Here is a 24,030-nt window from a genome sequence, read left to right as displayed (position 1 = left end):
CAGTAGCCTTCCTCTACTCAAAGGACAAACTGGCTGAGAAAGAGTAGGGAAATGACACCCTTCACAATAGTCACAAATAATATAAAATACCTTGGTGTGAATTGAACCAAGTAAGTGTATGACAAGAACTTCAGGTCTCTTAAGAAAGGAATTGAAAAATATCTCAGAAGATGGAAAGATCCTCCTTCATGCTTATGGATTGGCAGGATTAATACAGTAAAAGTGGCCATCTTGCTGAAAACATTCAACAGATTCAATGCAATCCCCATCAAAATTCTAAATCAATTCTTCATAGAGATAGAAAGAGCAATTTGCAAATTCATTTGAAATAACAAAAAACCCAAGATATCGAAAACTATTCTCAACAACAAAAGAACTTCTTGAGGAATCACCATCCCTGACCTAAAGCTGTACTACAGAGCAATAGTGATAAAAACTGCATGATATTGGTACAGAGACAGGCAAGAATATCAGTGGAATGGAATTGAAGACCCAGAAATTGACCCACACATGATCATTTGTGTCACTTGATCTTTGACAAAAGAGCTAAAACCATCCAGTGAAAGAAGGACAGCATTTTCAACAAATGGTGTTGGTTCAACTAGACGTCAGCATGTAGAAGAATGCAAATTGATCCATTCTTATCTCCTTGTACAAAGTTCAAGTCCAAGTAGATAAAGGACCTTCACATAAACCAAATACACTGAAACTAATAGAAGAGAAGGTGAGGAAGTACCTCAAATACTTGGGCACAAGGGAAAAGTTTCTGAACAGGACACCAATGGCTTATGTTCTAAAATCAACAATTGACCAATGGGACCTCATAAAATTGCAAAGCTTCTTTAAGGCAAAGGACACTGTCAATAGGACAAAACAGCAACCAACAGATTGGGAAAAGATCTTTACCAATCCTACGTCTGATAGAGGGCTAATATCCAATATATACATAGAACCCAAGAAATTAGACTCCAGACAACCAAATAACCCTATTATAAATGGGGTACAGAGCTAAACAAAGAATTCTCAACTGAGGAAACTCAAATGGCTGAGAAGCACCTAAAGAAATGTACAACATCCTTAGTCATCAGGAAAATGTAAATCAAAACCACCCTGAGATTCCTCCTCACACCAGTCAGAATGGCTAAGATCAAAAACTCAGGTGACAGCAGATGCTGGTGAGGATGTGGAGAAAGAGGAACACTCCTCCATTGTTGGTGTAATTGCAAGCTGGTACAACCACTCTGTAAATCAGTCTGGCATTTCCTCAGAAAATTGGATATAGCATTACGTGAGGACCCAGCTATACCACTCCTGCTCATATACCCAAAAGATGCTCCAACATGTAACAAGGACACATGCTCCACTATGTTCATAGCAGTCTTATTTATAATAGCCAGAAGTTAGAAAAAACCCAGATGTCCTTCAACAGAGGAATGGATACAGAAAATGTGGTTCATTTACACAATAAAATATTACTCAGTTATTAAAAAAATTAATTCATGAAATTCTTAGGTAAATGGATGGAACTAGAAAATATCATCCTCAGTGAAGTAACCCAATCACAAAAGAACACTCATGATATGTACTCACTGATAATTGGATATTAGCCCAAAATCTCGCAATACCCAAGATTCAACTCACAGACCACATGAATCTCATGAAAAAGGAAGATCAAGTGTGGGTGCTTCTGTCCTTCTTAGAGGGAGTAACAAAATACTCATGGGAGCAAATATGGAGACAATGTGTGGACAGAAACTGAAGGATGGGTCATCTGGAGACTGTTTCACCTGGGTATCCATCCCATGTGCAGTCACCAAAGGCAGGATGTTGTGGATGTCAGGAAGTGCATGCTGACAGAAGCCTGATATAGCTGTCTCCTTAGAGGTCTGCGAGAGCCTGATTTATACAGATGTGGATGCTCACAGCTAATCATTGAACTGATCCCAATGGAGAAGTTAGAGAAAAGACTGAAGAAGCTGAAAGGGTTTATGGCCCAATGAGGAGTGCAGCAATACCAACCAACCAGAGCTCCCAGTATCGAAACCACCAGCCTGGGAGCACATAGGGAGGGACCCCTGGCTCCAGCTGTATATGTAGGGGAGGATGTCATTGTTGGACATATGACGGAGAGGAGGTCTTCTTCCTATGGATGCCCCAGTGTGGGGGAATTCGATGGCAGGGAGGTGGGAGGGAGTGAGTGGGTGGGTGGGTGGGTGGGTGTGGGCACATCCTCATAGAAGCAGGAGGAGGGGGAATGGGATAGGTTGTTTCTGGGTGGGGGGTGATGGGAAAGGGTATAACATCTGAAATATAAATAAATATCCAATAAAAATGCAAAAAAACAAAAAAATCAAATAAGAACAATTAAGAAGGAAAAATGATACAGTTAAACTGAGGGGCAAAAGAAAGAGAAGGTAAAAGAAAAACAGTATGTATAGCTAGTATTTACAAATGCCAAGGCTGAACTGACAAACTAGCAGATGTCTAAGGAATGAAATGAAAGAGGAAAAAACCAAAGTAAGGCATAAAAAATTATAGTCAGCAAACAGAAACTTACTAAGAGTGAATGAGTACAATGTATATCAAAAACATAATCATTGATTTGTGCATTATGTCAGGTGTTTTTGAGACAAGAGATGAATCACATAGCTAAACTGTTATTTTGTCAAGATTAAGATGCTAGCAATATAGACATGTCATTCCTACACACTTTGCATCCTTGTGGCTGGAATGCAAACATACCTTTACTACATATCTTTAATCTCAAACAATGAGACCTAATTGAGGGAAAGACAAAGTGACAAACCAGAGAAAGAAATGAATGAGTCAGTGGTAGGATGTGGCCAACTCTCATGAGAACAGAGAGGAAAGAGAGATTGCTCAACCAGCTGCATGGGAGAGAGTATTCAATGGAATTTGATTTAGTTCAGTTCAATTAAGTTCAGTTCAGATCAGTTTATTTTGGAGCAGTTCAGTTTGTGGTGTTCAAAGGCTGTCTACCTAAATAGAGCAATCCAATCAGAGGCCAAGAAAACCCATTCTGAATCAGTCAGTTTGGCGAGGACTTTGGGCCAGAACATCTGAGTTGAACCAGACAGCCAACTTCAGAAGTAGCTAGAAAGAGTAAGTCTCAGAGGCTGAAACATTCTAATCCTAAGTTAGCAAATGGAGGCTGGAAACTGATGCCTGAAACTTTCCATGTCTGGGCTTGCTATGGGAATAGATGCCTCCAGGTCTAGGTGTAAGGTTAGATAGAGAAGCTATTGGCTCAGCCCAAGCCATGTATTCATAAAGCTTGGATATACCTCTAATCCCATCACTTTATCTAAGTCAATAGAAGGGAAATTTACATTTATACTGCCATGTAAAAGGGGAGAAATATAATTGATCCTCTAAATCAATAAAATTTCCTTAAATTGTTAATAGTCTGATTAATACATAAGTGTCTTTAAGACAGGTTGAAGTGTTTTTCTGTTACAGTCACACTGTCACTATATAAATCTTTAGACTTGAAGCAGAAATGTTTTAGTCCTGCTAATATTTCAATCAATTGTTCCATGTATGTGTCTTCCTTTTCAGGTATCCTCACCACAGACTGAATATAATTAATCCCCAAACCTTGGGTCTTACACACCTAAATTCATTTGATGATTGTAACCCAAAACAGACATTAAAAGTGCTGTACTTCAACATAGGAGGGGGAGGGAGAGATCTGACGGGAAAGGGGGCAGGGAGGGAAGAGGAGAACATGATCAGGTATCAGGTGGGGGAAACAGGACTGAAGCCCTGAGAGCCAGCAGAAAGAATGGAAACAGGTAAGAGGCAGGGGACCCTCTAGAATGTGCTAGAGAACTGGGAGGTGTCTTACAATGAAATGTTGTATAGTGGGGAGAAGGAACTTGTAGAGCCTACCTCTAGCAGAAAAACAGGGTCAAGTGGAAGGATAGGGTTGCCATCCCACAGTCAAAAACTCTGACCCATAATTGTACTGTCTGAAAGAACTACAGAGACAAAATGGAGAAGAGCCCGAGGAAAAGAAGGTCCAGTGACAGGCTCAAATTGGGATCCAGCTCAAGGGGAGGTCCCAGGGCCATTGATGCTATGGTGTACTCACAAAAAGGGACCTATCATGACTACCCTCTGAAAGACCAAACAAACAGCTGAAAGAATCAGATACTGATATTTACATCCAACCAATGGACAGCAGCTGGTGACCTTTATTGTTGAATTAAGGAAAAGCTGGAGGAAGCTGAGGAGGAGGGCAACCCTATAGGAAGACCAGCAGTCTCAACTAACCTGGACCTCCAAGATCTCTCAGACACTGAGCCACCACCCAGGAAGCATACATCGGCTAATATGAGGCACCAAACACATATACAGCAGAGGACTGCTGGGTCTCCACTCAGAGAAGATGCACTCAAGAGACTTGAGGTCCAAGGGAGTGGGGAAGTCTGGTGGGATGGGAATGGAGGAATAGAGCCATTCTCTTGGAGACCTGTGGAGGAGGTATTTGATGTAAACAGTCAGAGGGTGGACCAGAAGGAAGATAAAGTCTGGACTGAAAAAAATAAATAAATTAAAAAAAAATCTAAAGATGCTAATTTGTTTTTCTGCACAAACTGACTGCTATTTTAGTGATCATTTTTTTCTTTCTTTAAAGAAAGGCAATATGTGACATTTTTAAATCAGAATTATACTGACAATACTAGTCTACAAATAGTATAAAAATGTTAGGCTGTAAAAAACAAAGTATGTTAAATTCACATGAAATTATTCTGGTTTCTTTAGAGTTATATGCTTTTTTCTTTACAGCTGCTCAACCCTGGTCCTGCTTTGGAAAACAGACATGCTATTATACAATCAAAGTTTGTCAGTAATATTTTGGACACGTACTTTATAAAAATGTAAAACTCCAGTATGCTATTATTTAACAAAACAGAAAAGGGAAATGAAACCTCAAGAAAAGAAGAACTTAGGTATAATTTTATAATATATATTATATCAAAGAACATGATTCTCATAACTAATATAATCTATGTGATAAGAATTTTAAGACAATACAAGGATCAAGGAAACCTAAGAAACTGATCCCCCACATCTCCCTGGGTTTCTCTGTGAAACCCTTAGTGTTCTGGAACTCATTATGTAGGCAAGATTGACATTGAAGTTAAAAGATCCACCTGCTTTTGCCTTCTGAGTCCTGGAATTAAAGTCATATGTGACCACTGCCTGGCTAAGTAGCCTGATTTTCCAAGAGGGAACTTATCTTACATTTTACATACACATAAATGAAATAGTTAGCTTTCCCTCAGTTTTCCCCTTTTATAGTCAATTCTGGATGCTATCTGTGTTTGCATAATGGGAAGGAATCCTCAATAATTTAATTCAAATCTTCAGTACCAGTAATAGAAACATATATGTTCAAAGTAGAATCTTCTTTAAATAATATAACTTCAAGAGTAAATTGCCTGGTTCATAGAAATTCCTAAAGAATAAGGTGACGATAATAATCAAGTTGGCTGTTGGGATTTTAGCTATTTCACTGTGCAACAAAGACTACTGGAAATTGAGTTATGCTGACAAAAGTGTAGTATAGAAATTTCGCCCTAACCCTGGTGACTTGTCCCTCTGATACCCTCATCCCTTTCAGCCAAGGGCAATGTGCAAGGCAAAGTAAATTAAGGCAAAAAAAAAAAAAAAAAAAAAAAAACCCAAAACAAAAGGTGAGTGCGAGCATGTTATTGACTATGTAAAACTACACGCGCAAAATATACCTCAGATGCATTACAGGTAGATGAGCACAACGAAAGTCAGACCTGGTTTTGCAGTAGAGAAAAGCAAACACTGTTAAAGAGGAAATGACAGAATAGTAAGGGTGTCAGAAGGTTTACATGGCTTTATTACCAACAAATTTGCCATATAAATAATAGAACAACCTGACAAGGGGATGTATCTCAAGATTCAAGTTACTTAAAGGAGAAACTCATAATTAAAAAAAAAACCTCAAAGTCCAACTCCCTAATTTCCTAAAAAAAAAAAAAAAAAAATACAGTTGTAGAGATGATACTCCTATTCAGACAGGTTATGGTATGAACTTGCTGAGAAGATGCTCATTTAAGGGCAAATGCAACATACCAAACAATTTTTCCTACAGTGTCACACTGATCTCCATTGGCTTGTATATCTACTGTACATTTTTTTATATTACTCTGTGAAGAGGCTAGGAAAGTCAGTTTAAGTAATATGATACATTTTTTTCTGACTCAATTTCTAGTATTAGTGAACAATCCCCTTGTCTCTGAATACATATGTTAATAACAGCATAAAATATAACTTTTCTCCACAAAATACTGCTGTACTTCTATATTTCATTTCACTTACAACTGTATAAAATAGTTTTATGTATATTTTTATTTACTTTGTTCTAAAACATACATGAATTTCTCAAAAGTGGCATCTTATTGATTGAGAAGATATTTTATGAAGATAAAATTCTTAATAATTTATGTTACTTTCTTCCATTATGTTAAAAACATTCACTATGGTTTTACTTGGATGTCATATGTGGTAGTTACATATTGATCTATTCCATTCCATTCCATTCCATTCTGCTCTTTTAGGTAACTCTTGTGTGATGTATTGCTAAAATACTATCAATAATTATGATGCTACATATTGTAAGATAAAGTTTGCTTTGCTTTTATAAATTCTGTGAGAGATTTTGTTTTAATACCTTACATTATAATTTCTACATTGTTACTATTTTTATTTATTAGCAGTAGAACATTACATTAATGATTTGAAGATCTATCCATATCTAATAATTTCCAGTGCATGGGTCATAGTGGTAATTTTTTTTAAATTTAAAGTATAGTATAATATTTTCTTCTGCAATGAGATAGTTTATTTTTTGATCAATTAAAATATATTTCACAGGAAAGATTAAACAGCAATAATTAAAATTCTTGAATTGATTTTGCTACAAGATCAATGTAGACTTACAATGATTTATATTAATTTATATTTAGATAGTCTGCTATGGGAAAATCAAAGACCTATAGAATTTTAAATAAAATTATTTTTACATAAAACTAACTTGCCTTATATTAGTACTTCAAAATATTATCTGAGAGTATCCTATTTGCTTTTTGTTCAAGAAAATTATATGATAAATGGCTGAACTTTTTATTGCAGAATAATTATTTTCATTAACATATTTCAAATATTATTAGCTGATTCAGAATGATTAGCTGTGTTTCAAGTATAATTTGAATATCTTAATATAAAACTAAGTGATCCTGAACATATCTATTAATGTAATATGATTATGGCTAATCCTTTTAAAAATGCTTTGTTTTCTTTATTTTATACTTTTATGAGTTCTCAAATATCTGCTTTGTTTTATGTAATAAAATAGTAGTTATAATTCTTTTTTAGAGGCCTACATGATAAAATTTGACAGTACAATGTTAACTTATAACTATATATAGTTAAATAATTGAGAATCAAGTGAAATATTTACATTACAAAATATTTCATTATGATTAAAATGTACCAACAATACAAAGGAAAATTTTGGATTATCTGTGGTTCACACACCAAGATTTGTAGGGAGTCTATACCGTATAGTACTTAATGTTTTTACTTCTATATCTATAAGCAAATATATGATAAATAATTTAATACCTATCTGAATACTCAAAGAATAATGTCAATATTGATTTTCTATACTTTAGAAAAGTACATTAAAGTGAAAATCCTATGCTATGATTCTAATTATTTTCTGATATCATGTCCCAACTTTACATTTTTATTCATGAAAATGTTTTTTGATAAATTCACACACACACGTGAACACACACACACACATAATGCGTACTGCCCATTCTCACATCTTCCATTTTTATCTCTCTACCAATTTGTCCACATGTATTTTTCCTACAAGTATCTTTTTTTAATTTCTCACATTAATTTCTGAGTCCCAATTTTAAAGCAAAATATAGTTAATGGAACAGTGTATTCTCAAATTGTAAAATTAAGTGACCAAATGCTAGTGTCCTTTAGAGAGGTGCTCCTACATTCTCCTATCTGACCTCGCTTCTCAGACTTCTGAGATCTATAACTGATGCTTATGGCAATGTCTGAGCTTAGGCTAGACTTCATTGTCTTATCAATGGGTTGTGGTGAAAGCTAAAAGAGATGATATGTGATTGTTAGAAGAGTGGCAATCCCATCCACAGGTAAGTAGTTACCTTCAAAATTGCCTTTCCTCTTGTAAAGGTTGCATATTTTCTATATTATACATAAAGATCCATAAAACTGTGTGCCTAAAGTTGCTATGGTAGGTAATACCTAGTTACCATCTGTAGGGCAGTGGGCTGTGAGAAGAAGCTGGGTGTGTTTGGTTGAGCATGAGTTTCGAACCCCAGAACCTTTATTGGAAGGCAGGAGTTCAGCTCTGCTCCCAGGCCCTGGATCTTTTCACTTAGCTTCAGTCCTCCAACAACCCCTCCCACAGAGAGGTCTATGGCCATCAGACATGAGGAACGGTCCCTCAGGCTCTTCTGCATGCAGATGAGGTATCTCCAAGCTCTCAGGTCAAGCCAATAGACATTATCTGCTGCCAGACCCTAACCCACCACAAAACTGTATAAGGGCTCTATTTAGGGGAAGTAAAAGCGCATGCTCAAGAATCATCCTGGTGTCCGAGAGTTTTTGTCACAAGAGCTGTAGCACTTGGGGAGAACCCAGCTTTCCAGAAACCTGCCTGGGACACCAAGCTGCCTCCCTGACAGCTAGCCCGCTCCTTATCGGCCCAGCCCGGGCCTGGACCGGCTCAGCGTGGGGAGACCCGGCAACACCTAGGAGAGACCGGTCAGAGACAGGGTGCCAGAGGCAGCAGCAGGGGTAGGCAATCTCCCTTCCTGCTCGCCCTCTGTGTCCTCCCTGCTCTCACCCTGTCCCCAGTCGGGAGATCATCGTGGGACACCCTCCAGAGCAAGGAACCCACAACCATCTACAGCAATTCATGTGGAGTCCAGCATATCATGGTCTGTGTTCCATTTAAAAAGTGGGGCAGGGAGGGAAGAACACTATCAACCCACCCGCAAGGCAAGAAAGTCTATATAAAAAGAAACATATGCTAGTAATTTCATTCTGAATAATCATGACTGGGAATTATGTGTGAGAAAAAACTCCCCTCAGTGGCTTTGGTACACAAGCAAACGACAAAACCTTTTGTAAGAGGCTTGGGTATTTGTGGATTATATTTAAAATGTTGAATTATGCTGATAGAGCTTGACACAAGAAACAAAAAGAGTTCTCTAATAATATTTTTGATGGTAACATAGTGACAGAAACAAACCACAACAATTGCATTTAATGGAAAATGAATAAATTAATTGTGTGTGTGTGTCCAGATTTTGCCAACTGCTATGAATATAATACCTGTCAGATAGGATTTAAATTTGCTGCAGATGTATAAATTAAATGCTGCTTGAGATGTATAAATTAAAGATCTGTTCTCTTGTTTACCTTGTCAATTTCCCCAAAGAAAAGACTTGTTAGCATTTTTCTTTGCTTCCCCTATTTTCACATTAACATAAAAGATGAGGAAAATGTCCCTTTAGATTTGAGACTCTTCTTTGTTGTGAAAGGCTAATTGTTAACCTTGTGACAGTGCTTATTTCAATTCTTAAAATGTATTCGAGTCAACAATGGCTAAAAGATTTCAAGATTTACTTTAATGAGAACTCTTATTTAAAAATATTTTACATTCGTGCAATAAAAATAATAAAAACAGTCTTATCCATGCAGTCATAGAAACTGTTCAAACCTTATTGTTCAAAATGCGAAAGGTGGCTGTCTGAGAACTGAGAGCAGGGTACATTGCTGAGAACATCTTTCACATAGTTCACAGAGAGAAGTTAAGTTGGTGCAGGCTTGGAGCCTTCACCTCTATGTTCTAGTCTCTTTGTTGTGGAAAGGTACTCAACAGGCCATGTTAAAAAAAAAAAAAAAAAAACCAAACCTGGACACCAACCAAGTCAAAAATCCCTTGATCTAAAATCAGGCTATCTGTTGTACATACAAGATGTGCTGGTGCAACGGTGACACATAACTTGTGGGAGTGGCCAATCAGTGTTTGATTTAACTTGAGGCCCATGCCAGGAAAGTGAGCTCATGACCTACACTTCCTGTATTGCCAGGAAACAGAAGTTGGGTAGCCCAGAGACCAACCCAAGGTTCAATGCCTTGTCCAGTTGTCATTGGAGAGGTTTTCTCTGGCAGTAAATGGAAACAGATATGGAGATCTACAGATAGACATTTATGCAGAGAGAGAGAGCAGAGGAGGGAGGAGGAAGGGGTGGAGAGACAGACAGAGAGAGAAAGAGAGAGAGAGAGAGAGAGAGAGAGAGAGAGAGAGAGAGAGAGAGAGAGAGAGAATGAGGGTTTCTAAAGTGGAGATCTTCAACAGGTGCCTCCCCTAGGAGATCAGGAAGTCCCATGAAAGAAGGGGAGGAAAGATTATGAGAGTCAGAAAAGATGGATGACACATGAAGAACATGGTCTTAATTGATTCATTGCCAGCTAATCACTGTAATCATTGAATCAACTAAGCAGGCCGACATAGGCTCACAGACACTAAGAATAGCAAGCATGAAGCCTGTGTAAGTGTGAACCAGGTCCTCTGCATATATGTATTGTGGTATTAGCTTGATTTTTGTGGGATTTCTAATAGTGGAAGCAGGAGTGTCTTTGACTCTTGCTCGTTCTTGGAACTTTTTACATCCTATTTGATTGTCTAGTCCGGTAGAATTTTGCTTTGTCTTATTTATCTTGTTTTGTCCTGTTTGGCTGTCTTTTCTTGAAGGCTTACTCTTTTCTGAAGTGAAGCCAGAAGGGGAGGTGTCTGGGGAAGAGGAGGTCGAAAAACAGAAGGTGGGGACACTGTAGGATTAGATATTTCAAAATCTACTTTAATTATGGTTCTTTAACACTTCAACCTCCCTTTTAGCCACCACTCACCAGTACAAGAAAAGAAAGGTTAATAAAAAAAATGAGGGTTGTGGACTTGTTTAGAAATAGTTCATTAGAGTGATTTCAATCTTTATTGTCATCAGTCTAGTCCACTAGCAAAACAAAAAAAATCCGCAGTAGCATCAGTCCAGTTCACTCAGCAAACACCAAACATGAATCAGTAGCAGTGGCTAGATCTAGAAGATATCAGAGGGCTCTCTGCCAATCTGCCAAAGTCTGCAGAGGCAGCAAGAAGCAGCCAGTATTCTACCAGTTCTTTGGTGTGTTTTTCTCTATGAACTCATGGCAAGTGATGACCAGCTAAGAAAGCAAGGAAAACCAAGCAAGAGTGCCATCAGCTAAGACCATCATCAGCAAAGCCAAAAAAAAAAAAGACCATCAAAAAGTTACAAAAGTTTGTTGGGTAAAATTTATACTCTTTCCAAACTTGACATGACACTCAAGCATCCTCTCCAACAAATCATCACATGCTCCTTCACCGGGCAACTTCCTGAAAAACTCCACGTCTGTCCTCAGCAAAACATCCTCTCATGTGTCTGCTTCAGCAAACTCTCCTCTCATAAGACAGTTTACAGAAAAATAGCACGAGACACAACTGAGTCTCTAATGAAAGCAGAAATCCTCACTTGAGGTTAGGATGGATTTTATGATAGAAGAATCTATTTGAAATAAAAATAAAAATTAAAAGGAAGCCATGAGACCTGCACTGACAAGACATATATGCCAATGTACTTATAAATTAAGTTGTAACCAAACTAGAGAAGTCTTGCTTGAGGTATACATTAAATAATTTATTTTATTGCAAAACAATCTCATATAGATTATGCGGCTGGTTAGCTCATGTGTGGGCATGGGAGTAAATCTTGTTGGGTAGTTGTGCTTCCCGTATGTCTTCCGCCCCAGGCAGCTCAGGGAGGCACTCTGCAAGGCACCTGAAAGACACTTCGGGGCTCCACCCAAAGGCGGGGAGTTCTCACCCGGTCTGAAGTTCCGCAGGGGGCAGGGTTCTTGAGTGGACCTGGAGGCTGCTGGTCTCCATTCAGGGCTCCCAGACACCGCTGGGGGGGGGGGGGGCAGATGGACAGAGACATAAGAGGAATGAGGGGGGGAAAGAGAGGCCCCGACAGCTCCCCACTGGAAAGACTCTTTGGTTACTGTACTCAGCTGCTCCACTAGCTTGCTTGAATCAGCAGCCTCCATGGATGGAACACAGAGAGAAGCCCTCCATGGGAAATTAGGCAGTGACTCAGCCCCTCCACGGTTTTCCACGACAAGACCCAAAGACATGAGGAAGTCCATGGTTCCAAAAGGGTTTATTGTCATAGAGGGAAATAGATGGATCTGGCTGCACCCCCATGCAACTCAGGGCAGACCTGAGTCAAATAGGGAGAGAGAAGGGAAGAGGATCTAAGAAGGAATGCTTAATTGGCTATGCCCTCTGGCCTTCAGGTATCTCATTAATATGGAAATCTCTTGAGGACCTGAGGCCTGTAGTTAGGCCCTCTCCCTGTGGAGGGGCTGGTAGGTGAATTGCCCTATGTGACTGCAAGGCACCGATCAGTGGAGGTCTGGGAAGGAGGGGTGCCTCATGTCAGAAGCCTGGGGTCTGGGAGCATGATGAGATATATGCCTATATGCCGTCCCTTGAAGGCATGGACACCTGTTGGGTCTCTGGCTATCTTTAACCAGTGCTCTACCAGAAACCAAGCTGTCCTTTCACAGTTCCACAAACTCACATGAATATTGTTGCAGGTATTCCTGTTAGGGAGAAAATGCATTTACAACTTGGGTTAAAGGTCTCAGGTGTGCTTCTTTGTTGTCTTTGGTGGGTTTAGAAGCAGTTGGGGGAGGGACCTGCTCTGCCACATGGTGGCTGGGTGCTCTCTCAGAGAGGTCTGTATTCCCCATTTATTTTTCTTAGCTGGTAAATCCTAAATGTAGAGATGGAGAAGAAAGGCCAACCTTAAGGAAAAGCTTAAAGGAAGAAACATAAGAGGCTTCATAGGAGAGCCAGAGTCAGAAAGAGTGAAAGGCTGAGTAAGAGTCTGGGGAGACACGTGGAAGCTAACTTGGAGCCAGCAGCTCCTGGGAGAAGCTAACAGGGGTCACACAGTTCTAGGCCCAGCCTGGAGTTTTTAGCTGCAAGAAAGATACTGTGACAACATGAAAGGGATTTTTTAGGCAAGCTGGCTGAACTAAGTGAGTGTAAATTACACTCAATTAAGGCCACAGGCCACAGATTACAAAGGGGGAGGTGGAAAAGGGGGCAGCCCTGAAAGACTGACCCCCCTGGGGGAGAACTAAGGAAACTAGAGTTCCAAACCAATGCTCCTGAGAGGGGGGGGGAGAGAGAGAGAAAGAGAGAGAGAGAGAGACAGACAGAGAGAGAGAGACAGAGAGAGAGAGAGAGAGAGAGAGAGAGAGAGAGAGAGAGAGAGAGAGACACCTGGTCTTTGAACTAGGCAGAAGCTAAACTGTAGCTAAGAGTCAAAGGGGAGATGATGGCCTGGAACATGTAGAGAGAGAAAGAGACAGAAAGAGACAGAAAGACAGGGAGAGACCTAGGTCTTTTGGACTAGGTTGGGTGTTACTCACTTTCCTTGAGTTCCCTGGAGACGTTCTTTGTGGGTGCCAGCAGGGATACTCTTAGATCTGGCTCTATGCACATCTTCCACCACCTGCAGGGTGGTTAGGTGTGGGTGTGGGCATGGATCCTGTTGGGCAGTTGTGGTTCCTGCATATCTTCTGTCTCAGGTAGCTCAGGGAGTCACGGCTCTGGGGAGCAACAGAAGCACAGGATTTTTGACTGAGTTCATTCCACGCAGCACAGGGCAGACACTGAGGGGCTCATGCCCAGGCACTGGGAGATCTCACTCAGTCTGAAGTTCCACAGGTTCAGGGCTCTTGAGTGGACCTGGAGGCTGGTGGTCTCCATCCTTTGGGCTCCCAGACACCGCCACGGATAAACAGACGCAAGAGAAACGAATGAGAGAGAAAGCCCAGACAACGCTTTAAGGTGGAAGAGACTCTGGTTACTGTACTCACTTGGCTGGATCGCTGGCTTACTTGAATCGGTGGCCTCTGTGGCTGGACCGCAGAGAATATCACCAAGGAGATTAGACAGCAGCAGCTCAATACTCGGAGGGCCCCTCCACATTTCTCCACGGCAGGCCCAAAAGACACGAGGAAGCCTATGGTTTTATAAAGCTTTATTGTCATGGCAGATGGTAGATGAAGCTGACTGCAACCCCACATCCCCAGGGCAGGCCTTTGGTTAAATACTGTTTGTAAGGAGGAGGATCTGGGAAAAATACTTAATTAGCTATGCCCTCTGGCCTTTTAGGTATCTGATTAATATGGAAATCTCTTCAGGGCCTGAGGCCTGTAGTCATGCCCTCTACCTGTGGAGAGGCTGTATTGGCCTATATGACTGAAAGGTGAGGGTCAATGGAAATCTTGGTCACTATCAGGAGCCTGGAGTCAGGGGGTGTGGCCTAACACCTGCCATTGTTCCATTAGGGTCAGGGGTTTGAGGCCTGTTTTGGACCAGGAACCAATCTATCTTTGGTCCCACAAGATTATGCACATATTTTCTGAGGAAGTTAATTTAAGCTTAATACAAATTCTTTTTCACTTTATGTGTGTGTATGTGTGTGTGTAATACTATAACCCATAGGTATAGATGCATACACATATAAACATTAATGAAATAATGAAAGTTTAATGTTATGTCATATAAAACACACAAACTGCATTACTTATAATATTTTATGTAGTGACATGTTCACCTGTCATTCTCATGTTATAAATATCAAATATTTCAAATCTTATATCACTTTTACTTACTTGTCCTTTTTACATTTTTTAAGAGTGTATGGGTGGATTGTCTGCATGTATGTCTGTGCACTACATGCATGAAGTACCTGCAGAGGTCATAGGAGAAAGGCAGATCCCCTGGGATTGAAGTTACAGAGGCATGTGATTCACCATGTTGGTGCTAGGAATTAGACTAAGGTCCATTTCAAGAATAGTCAGTGGTCTTAATCATTGAGCAAGTATAACTAGGCTTTGTTTGTTTTTTGTTTATTTGCTCTTTTGTGTTAGTTTAGTTTTATACTCATGATTTCTCTTGGAACATTAATTTTCTTTGATTTTTGAGGAGTAAGTTAAAAGATAATAGAAATAATTTTAAAGTTGGGAATCCTTTTGCATTGTAAGCTCCTTACTCTGTAATTTCCCTTGGTTTCCTTGTTGCCATTGTTTTTGTTTTGTTAGGTGTCTAGCTTCCATTTTTACTTTTCTGACACCAACTTAACAAGAACATTCAATTCTTTGCTCTTAGGTAAGCCGCCACACCCCACATTTGGGTGGCGAAATAAATAAATCCACTAAACTGAAACTTTCGTTTCAGACATTCCTGAACATACTGACTATTGAGAAATTGAATTATCAGGATGTGGCTTGCCCAGGTGTTGGACTTTGATTAAATATTTAGGCTAAATCCCAAAGATATCCCAACACCTAACTTCTGCTTTACACATTAGATTCAATGGTTTCATTCTCATATAGATCTCCTTTAATTAATTCATCACCAAGGCTCAGTGGCTTAGTCAAAGTTGTACTTTTTAATGTCACCTTCCTAGGATTACAGGAACAGTGAGTGATGATTAGAAGGAGAATCCTTGCTGAAGGTCATCCTTTAAAAGTTAAATAGAAAATTAAAGGAGCAACACATGTAAACTGTGTTTTGTAAACTGTAGAGCACTCTTTCAATATTAGATACCATTATTTGGGAAACCCCTTGTCATATTACTAATTATGAATATCTTCAGCATTATATTGTGTCTCTCTGTTTTCTGATCAAATAGAAAAATAATAAAAGAGCAATAGGAAGAAATATCAGGCTGTTATAGGAAGGTTTGGAACATGTACCTGTACATCTACTTTCATACAAGCCCTGATTTGACATATTCAGTAATATCATGTGTCTGCTATATTATATTCCCATATGTGTAACATCTTTTGAAGGATAAAAACATGTGTCTGATAAAGAATTCAGATATTTATCTGTTGATATCTGACTATTAACTCACATTTTTAAGGATGGGTGAACAAGTTATTATGAATAAACATTGAATTTATTTAAAAATAAAAATAATTCTGAATGGAAGTTTTCCATAATTATAGTATTTTAAGTAAATAATATTTAAATTTATAATTAAAGTTAGTTTCCTTCTTAGATTTCAAGAAACTTTATACTTTTTATTATCAATTAGCAACCTCCAGCATCAGTTGACACTAGTGCATAATGGAAAATGTTTTCACCTTCTATAACTGAAAAGTAAATGATCTTTAGGCAAAGGTTCCTGTGGACTAATAAAATGTGGCATAATTAAGAGATTACATATCTATTTGTTTCTTGATTTAACTTCTTGGAAAGTGTAATTTATAAAAAGCTGTTTCTCTTGAATTGCAGTACTTCAAGTAGATATAAGATCTTTGACAGAGCTGATTGTCTTCATGGTTCTCTCCTTGTGGATATGTGTACTGCCATAGGAATCCAGGATCCCAGTTAATACATAGAGTCTCTATCTATGGCAGATTCCCCCTCTTTAGAAAATAACTAAGGGTTAATGGGAAAAAACAAACAACAACAACTACAATTCCTTGTCTTGGAGGTTGAAGTGTTATCTTTTCAATTATCCTGGGAGAAGTGATTATTCTTCCTCTTACACAGGAAAATCAGAGCACTGGCAACCTGAAAGCTATTTTGCAAGCAGCTACACATAACCCAGGAGAGCAGGTATGATAAATGGTTGAAAACATTTTTTCTCTTAAGTCAGCAACTTCAAATAATTTGAATTTACTAAATTTGGTGTTATTATAGAGCAATGTTATGTACAAAATGATATTATTATCTATTTAAAATTATTCATAATGTTATGTGTACCTTGTGTGTTCTCTGATTAATGTTCTTGTAACCAAAATTTAAGTAGTCTGTAAATAGGAAGCTCTCAGTAAACAATTTCTGAATAAAATACTTTGATAAACTTTTGGAGATATTATAAAATTGATACTTATTTCCCCTAACACTACTCTTTTATTCAGTATAAATAACCTTTTAGTTAGATTTTCAATAATACTTGTATTATTTAAGAATTTCATAGAGGGGGATGGAGAGATGGCTCAGTGATTAATTAAGAGCACCGACTGCTCTCCCAGGTGTACTGAGTTCAATTCTCAGTAACTTCATGGTGTTTCAAAACCATCTCTAATGGGATCCGAAGCCTTCTATGGTTTGTATGAAGGTACTGTACTAATATAAATAAAATAAATATGTCTTTATTTTTAAAAGAGAATTTCATAGATCTTACATTGTATTTTGATCATATTAACCTCCACCCCTGCCATAATTTCTCTGCCCAAGATTCAATGCCCAGATCCATGTACTCCTGTATTTTAATAACCCATCAAGTAGGATTTGTGCTACCTATATGTCCATGGATACAGAGCTATTCATTTGAGTATGCTAAACTTAACTAGGTACCATAAACTTAGAGAAAGCTACCTCTTCCTTCCCCATCAACCAATAACCGCTCTTAAGTTGGTTGGTTGGGTTTTGTGGTTCCTACTCAAGTGCTAGAATACTGATTGGCTTGGTCTTGTGGAGGTCTTATGCAGGCAACCACAGCTGTGAGTTGGACCTGTCATGTCCAGATGATACTGTTTTAGCTCCAGAATTCCCTGACCTTTGCTTTTTACTATTTTTCCATTCCCTCATCCTCAGTGCACCTTGATACATGGGATAAAGAGTATGATAGAAATTTTCATTGATGGTTGATGACGTAAAGAACACTCTTTACACTTGGTGAGTTGTGAGTTTCTGTTTTAACCATCTTCTGCTGTACAAAGAACTTCTCAAAGGAGGTCTGAGAGCTATACCAATCCATGAGTTTAGATATCTGAATTTATAGGAGACCACATTTAGCAATACATCTATACCAGGTGCATTTTAGCTTTCTAACCATGGGTCCTTGACCAGAGATGCACTATCAGGCATCCATGCCTCCTGAGAATTAGGTCTTAAATTCAATTAGAAATCAGTTACCAACATAATGTTGTGTGCTATTTAACCCCAGAAGCACTTTCTCACCAGGTTAGTTAATATTGTTGCTCAGAGGGTTACGGCTGGGTAAGACAACTGGTGACTTTTTACTCAAAAGCCTGCCTAGAATTTTTCAGTAAACTAAAAGCTAGCAAGCAAGGAGGAAGTTTCCAAGTCAGTAATAAATATGGTTTCTCAATGTTTTATAATCAAGGCTTGTAGTATCTTTAGCAATAGTGTCTCACAATCAAGTTCTGGTAGACAACCAAATAAGATAGCAACAGCCAGTCTTGTTTGACAGGTTTAGAGACACACTTGACTAGCAATTTTAATATTTAGTTATCCCTCTCCTTACTTCTTGTGGGAGTTTTTTAATTTAATTTTTCATATAATATATATTTGACCATGTTTCCCTCTCTGCCAGTGTCTCTCATATCCTATCCACATCCCTACCCACCAAAGTTTAAGTTCTTAGTCTTTGTGTCTCAATCAACCTCTAAAACTCCAAAATCCAAACAAAGGAAAGCAGCAAGATAAAAATGCCAAAGCAAGAAAATATGAAACAAAAGTCTATAATAAAAATCTGGGGCTCATTTTATATTTGCCAATAACCACTCTGTAGATCGTGCCCTGGAGTGCAGTTGATATACCCAGGGATACTCTTAAATTTCCTAAACTCTTTGACATGCATCTACCTATTACAAAGAAAAACAGAAATGAAAGATTATCATTTCCACACAAACAGAATAGTTCTCTTGTAACACATGAATAAATACAAGGAATATGCCAAAATAATTAATAAATGCTAGAGAATATTAAACAGAAATAGATGAAAAGGAAGTAATTCTTGACTAGAAATTCAAGGGTGCTTTCTCATTAGAAACTCAGTATAAAAATGGTAAGCTGGAAGTTACCCTGTGATCCCAGCCTTCAAAGGCAGAGGTAGGAGCATAGTGCATTGAGACAAGGCTGGACAACAGAGGAGGCCTTGCCTCGAACCAGAAGATAACAACAAAACTCTACAAATAAAAAAACAAGAAGGAAAATTCAGTACTTAAGAAAACAGACAGACAACATTTGGCAATGTGGGCATCTCAGTATATACATAGCAGGTTTTCAGTAACATCCAATGACCATTAAACACATTCTTAGAAAACCAGAAATATGTGAAAATGTTCTCCCCTGACAAAAAGTGCCAAGGAAAGCACAAATGTAAGAACAACACTAGCTTTGTAAATTTCATTGTACCTCACAAATTGTTTTATTCCAAAATTAAGTATTTTAGAATTATAAAATTGAATAAGATAATTTTCTGTCAAGGTGCTAGAAAATAAAAGAGGTAAAGAGTAAATATCAGTAGTCTACATATGTGAAGTTTATAAAATGTGCATGTATTTTTAAAATAATAGTTTACAACATAAAAATGAATTTTGTACATAAAGCTTTTTGAAATAACATTTTTTATGAGGCTGCATACCATTAAAATTATATTTATTTATTTAATGTTGAATGGGGGTTGGAGTATGTGTGCTTGTTAAGAGGAGGCAGTCTCTGTATAATGCATATTCTGGGGATCAAACTTAGGTTATAAGACTTGATGACAAGTACCTTAACCATCTTAACCATCTTGTCAGCTCAGCATGCACATTCTAAAATATATTAACCAGAAATATGGTAGGATCCTGAGGCTTACTGTAAGATTCTATTGCCATCCCTTATTTTTGTTAAAATGTTATTGAGTATAATAGACAGAGTGAACATTACGTCAAGAGGAAGGAGAAAAGACACGGTCTTCAGCTTACAATGACTAATTATTTTATACAAGCCCTGAAAAGTATGCAATTATGAGTTAAAATGTCTAATGTGTGATTCAGTGTCACATTTCAAAGAATGCATGACTCTAATTGGACTGGGCTTAGTTATGAAACTAAAGTCTACATCACTGAGCACAATGAAAGTTGACAGAGCATACAACTTTCTTACAATCAGTAATGAATATGGAAAAATAGTGGCAGCTCTAACTGGGCAAATCTTTAGATTTTAACATGTGTGTATGAAAGCAAATGCCTGTAATAGCACCATGGGAAGTACAGGGGAATTGGAACTGACTTTAGTTACTCTTCTGGGGCTTATGGAATCTTTAGAGATTATCTCTTGTTTGAATATTGTTATCCTGTGAGTATTAGGTTGCTTAGTTGAGCATCTTACTTGCTGCATCCCACTTAGGAGAAAATCCAGCTGGGATATTCTTCAGCCATTCATAGGCTCAGATGTATTTTAATTGCAAATATGATGTCACAAGGAGACCTAGCTGACTCACGAGTTCCCTTCTGTCCTCATCAAGACTAACCCTGCCCTCAGCACAAACTCATCAAGAAGAAATTATGAACAAACCCAAATCAATACCGATAAATTATCTTAAGATTCTTATAAAATAATTTTCAAAAGATCCTGAGCCAAATTTTGATATTACTTATGCTATATCACACTCATTCTCAAGAGGGACAAGAGCTCCCTCTAGAATTGCTTTAGCAAAACATTGAGGTCTTTTTCTATTTTAAACGCAATTAAAGTGTATTAGTGATAGTTTGGAGTCAGACAACATTATAGTGCAGAATATTTCTGGTTATGATAGAACTTGCCATATCCCATAGTTTATTCCCTCTTCCCTGAAGCATTAGTATTGATAAACACAACAAGCCATTACTAAATATGATTCAGTAATGGTATTTATAATTACCAACATTTATATTTATTAAATGCTTCCCACAGCTGAATACATACTAAGTTTCACAGGACAACATGTAGTTTTTGAAATAAGAAATTTCTTTGTGGTCACCTAATCAAACATTTATTTTATAAGAAAAAGCAATATATAGAATCACAGAAATATCAGATTCCATTTTAAGGAAAAAGAGGGCAAAGTAAAGGTACATATTTATTTCCATATACAGTATTTTATAAGATAAGGAATATAAAGAAAGGTTCTAATAACTGGCATTACATATTGATAAACATGGGGAAAATTTAAACAAATGGATGATGACAGGAAACAGTGGAAACATTAAATTAATTAATTAATTTAAAGGTTTGCGATTAGGTCATTTATCTCATATTGAAAGCTACAGATACCAATTGTATTTATGTGGGTGTAGAAAAAGGAAAAGGTATATGTGAATACATGCACGTGTGCATTGGAGATCTGAAACCAAATGCTCACATTTTCACAATAAACACTTTACCTGCTTAGCTATCTTCCCAGACCCTAAAATCAATCTCAGTCTCTCTGTGTGTCTCTCTGTTTCTGTCTGTCTGTCTGTCCATCCGTCTGTCTGTCTGTCTGTCAGTCTGTATGTGTCTGTTTCTGTTTGTCTATGTCTATTTCTGTCACTATGTGTGGGTGAGTGTGTGTGTTGCAACAAATATGTGACTGTATAGGTCTACCAGTCCCCTTCTGCACAAATATAGCGGCTAGAGCAAAATATTTTGTGTTCTCTTCTATGGCTCTCTGCCCATTCACTTGAGACACAGTGTCTTGCTGTACTGGATGCTCTCATTTCTTCTAGGAAGACTTCCTGGAGAGTTCTCAGTTTTGTCTGTCACTGCCACCCAGTGCTCAAGTTGATGGCTTTCAGCCATCATGCTTAGCTTTTTATATGTGGCCTGTGAGACAAACTAAAGTTCTTGGTGAATTCAGTACATTCACACTTACACATTAAGCCATCATTCTAATCCATTAAATCAATTTCTGATAGATATTTATTTTGTGGATTACTTCAATTTGAAAAGTAATAATAAATGTATAACTTACACCACACTTCTCAGCAACATAGAATTCCATATAGCAATTTTAGCAGCATTTTGATGAAAATAATACAAGCTGTTTGCTGGCCTGTCTATGGAAGACAACATAGAGGAGCAGATGCTCATAGGTGTTTGAGCAAACAAATTCAAATCCACAGTAGAGATAATAAAACATCCAAGAGAAAAGATAAATAGGACTCAACAAATAGATGAGTGGCTCACATATCAAGAATGCTAAGAGAAGCTAAAAATACTACAGAAAGGCAATAGAATATGTTTAGATCATTAGATCTTCATTCTAAGTACATATTTTACAAAGGGTTATACCTAGAAAATGTATTCAATGTATTTGTGTTTCAAATAATTTTACTAATGTAAGGAAGAAAATGACAGTTCCTTGATAGTTTTACTTTTAAAATATGGAATTTATAAAGGATTTCAAACTTCTTTGAATAATTTCTGTATGGAAATTTGGTAAAACCTTAAGCTTCATCACTCCCAACATACTTCTAAGTCACTTTCTTTATATGATATATAGTTTAATTGACTCAAATTAGCAAATACTCCCTTAGAAAATAATCTGAATTTTACCACTAATTAATTACATCTAATGAAATTAAATACTATTTATGATTTATAACTGCCACTTTTGTTATCTAATCACACCTTAGCTTATTAGGGCTGCATATCTAAACCACTAATTAATTTCCTGTATTTGCTCAGAAGATATAATAGTGCCCCTGCCTATTGTCATTTCTAAGAGAGCATATGACACAGTATGTTGAGAAAATCATTTTAATGTTTTAATAAAAATACATTCAATTATGTTAAAACACACCTTTGTGATAGTCACTAAATAATTTATAGTCTCAATCTAATTATGGCAAAGCAGTAGATCAATCCAAATTGAAGACCATTCATCAAAATAATTGATCAATACCCTTCAAAATTCTCAAGGTTTTGAAAGACAAGTAAAGACAAAGGAATATTATAGACTATAGAAGATTAAGGAAAGCTAAAACCTAAATACAGCGTATACTAGATGGAGTCCTGCAGAGCCAAAAGGCAAGCTTGAAGTCTCTGAGAAAAACATCTGTGGCTTTCTTGGTAACATCACAACAATTTCATTGTGTGAAATATTTTGTTCTAACAATATCAAGTGTTAACAATGTTGCTTCTGGGTGATGTGGATGTGAAAACAACAGCAAAAACCTTTCTGGAGTGTATTTGAAATTGTTCTTCATTCCAGGTCTACTTTACAGTACTAAATTAGATAAACAGAAATTCAGAAAAAGTGCAAATCTTAAGATACATTAAGGGGAAAATGGGCTTAACATGAGTTACTTATCAAACATTAAGGGATTGACGGTGCTTTCTCTTTCATCTTTGAAGTTTTTATATTTTCAAACATTAACAGACATCAGGAAAATGACTTAGTTTTATAACAAGGCCCAGAACTATGAAATGTTATCAGAAAATGATGCTGTAACTACTTTCTCTTACTCAAACCCATGGGGGAAAAGTAGTGAAGCCAATCTAAAGCTTGTTTTTTCCAATACACAGCATACCTAGTTTTGATACTTGAGTCTGTGCACTCCTTGTGCCATTTATATGACAGGGACTGGTAAAGAGACTGAACTGGTTGTTCCAAAGCCTCCCGTTTCATAAAAAATAAGAGAAATACTGAAGAAGCTGATCTTCACACACATTGCAACCTCACAATCTGAGGACATCATTCATGCTTTTCCCTTCTGACTATACACTTTCGGCTCATTTCAGAGTTAGCATATCCAGGCTGTTACAAGTGAATGAATTGATCCTTCTGAGCCTCTCTTATTTTATTCATTCCTATTAAGGATTTATATTCTCCATCAAATCACCACATTGATGTTCCTCCATTTTATAGTAATTCTGAAATGACTATATGGTTGGCATCTGTCATCTTTTCTATATGTTTTATGGATAATACATATATTAAATTCCACAAACCATGATTTCCATGAGTCTTGGTGACATACCCATGTAATTTTTAACCAACTTATAATTAGGTAGTACTCTCTGCATATAGATGCATGGATGCA

Source organism: Arvicanthis niloticus, chromosome 5 (genome assembly GCF_011762505.2).
Source record: "Arvicanthis niloticus isolate mArvNil1 chromosome 5, mArvNil1.pat.X, whole genome shotgun sequence".
In the NCBI taxonomy this organism is placed as follows: domain Eukaryota; kingdom Metazoa; phylum Chordata; class Mammalia; order Rodentia; family Muridae; genus Arvicanthis; species Arvicanthis niloticus.
Note: the sequence above shows the minus strand (reverse complement) of the source record.